Genomic DNA, 2,449 nt, shown 5'->3' on the forward strand with positions numbered 1-2,449 from the left:
GGAGCTCTTCTTAATATTTTGACACCAAAATCATGTCGATACACCTTACCGACTGCGAGTAAAGCCACCCACGCTTTAACTTGACAGACTGTAATTACCTCTAATATGTCCACAAAATATGTGCACATGCATAGTTTCTATTCGTTTTTGTGGCATATAAGTTTTGAAATTTCAACTTTTTATCTTCCTTAACGGTGGAGTAATTTTAATTATAATCATGTATATTGTTTAAACAAATTATAGATTTAATAGTACAATAAATAACAATAAATACATTTAATAGTGTTATGCAAGGTAAAAAAATGTATCTTTAAATAGAATTATAAAAATATTCCTTGACAATACTATAAATTATTTCTATTAACATAATTATTTTATATTTATAACTGTTGATTAAAAAGACTAGGTTTTTCGGATAAAAAGTGAAATTATTTTCTGTCTTTCTATTCCTTCTTTTGAGGCCCTTCAATTTTTTAGTTCCTCCCAATAAGCTTCCATTACATTTTTCTAAATCGAATAAAAAGAATAGATTTTGCTTTTTTCTACTCTTTGGTGAACTAAAAGGGATAATCAACATCTCGAGGGTCCTTTACTTTCATATTAATTTAAGAGTAACTTATTTGATTTATCGTTGGAATCATTTCATATTAGAAACACGTACATACACAAACAAAAAATTTAAATACAATTGTTGAAGTCGTTTTTTGTAATAAAAAAGACATGTGATTTGAAACGAAAAGTAGTATAATATTACCATGACATTTCATTGTTGTAATATAATATATTTATATTTTCCGTTTAAGAATTTCAGCATTCAAAGTATACAAAATGAAAAAATGAGAATGAGAAATCTTTGAATCATAAAAAAGTAAAGGCTACTTGAAATTAATTTATGGAACTGTTATTAACTTTCAAAATAGAAGAATATAATTATAAATTATTGGGAAATAATGTTAATATTTATTTTCTAAAGATATGTGAACCAACCAAAGTAGGAAACATTTTTCAAAACTATCATGCGATATTACAACTTTTTATAACAAAATAAAAATACAAAAACAGAGTGATAAAATATATCATGGATTCGGGTTTATCTTTAGCACACACTCGTTTGCCTTTCGGTTTCTCGTACTTCTCATCACTTGGACGTGGATACGGGTGATTTTCACGTGATCGCATTTTCTCAGCCAATTTTAACGGTAAAAGGGTAACAATTTGACCAAAATATTTAGAAAACTGTGCTAAACAACCAACTTCCTTGCAGGGAACAAAAACTAGCTAATGAATATATGCCGAAACTGAGAAATTGAGCGTCACTCACCTGACTTGATGAATGTTTATACGCAGCTGAAAACGTACTAATACTAGGCAGTCTGATAAGTACCTGAAAATTCTAAGAGATGGCATTAGTATTCACTAATGTGAACCATTTTCGTCAAGCTTGATCCTTCAAATGACGCCTGTCAAAATTTCAGCCATTTATGTTTACGCATTTACAAGTTACAGCACTGAGAAGCGACTAACCTCCGAGTTTTTTTAATATGGAGAAATCTGAGTTTCGAGTTTTGATCAAACACTACTATCTTCGCAAGAAAACGATATCCGAGACCAAGGCCAAGTTGGATAAGTGTTACCCGGACTCTGCACCGTCGATTGGAACGATTCATAAGTGGTTTACCGAGTTTCGTTGTAACCGTACGAGCACAGTTGATGTTGAACGATCTGGGCGCCCAAAAGAGGTCACTACACCAGAAAATGTCGAAAAAATCCATGAAATGATGTTGAATGATCCCAAAGTGAAATTGAGAGAGGTAGTTAATGCTGTAGGCATATCATTGGAACGGGTGGGCAATATCGTGCATTCAGTTTTGGGCATGAATAAGCTCTGCGCGCGATGGGTGCCGCGTTTGCTCACAGTGGACCAAAAACCAATTCGTGTGACAACTTCCCAGCAGAATTTGGCATTATTGTTCGCAACAATGGGTCGGAGAGGTTATGGCCTCCGTATTTTGGGATGCACATGGCATAATATATGTAGACTATCTTGAAAAACGTAAAACCATAACCGGAGCATACTATTCATCATTATTGAACCGATTGGAAATCGAAATCGCCGAAAAACGACCGCATTTGAAGAAAAAACCACTTTATCATCACGACAATGCGCCTGTTCATTCATGCTTAGTTGCACAAGCAAAATTGCATGAAATCGGTTTCGAATTGGTTCCTCAGCCACCATATTCACCAGACCTGGCCCCCAGCGACTATTACTTGTTCCCTAACATGAAGAGATGGCTCACCGGTAAGCGTTTTTACTTAAATGAGGAGCTCATAGCTGAAACTGAGACGTATTTTGGAGACCTTCCGATCGAGTACTTTTCGGACGGTATCAAAAAGTTAGAAAATCGTTGGACTTGCTGTATCGACCTAAAAGGAGAGTATGTTGAAA

This window comes from Belonocnema kinseyi, chromosome 10, assembly GCF_010883055.1.
Source record: "Belonocnema kinseyi isolate 2016_QV_RU_SX_M_011 chromosome 10, B_treatae_v1, whole genome shotgun sequence".
Lineage (NCBI taxonomy): Eukaryota > Metazoa > Arthropoda > Insecta > Hymenoptera > Cynipidae > Belonocnema > Belonocnema kinseyi.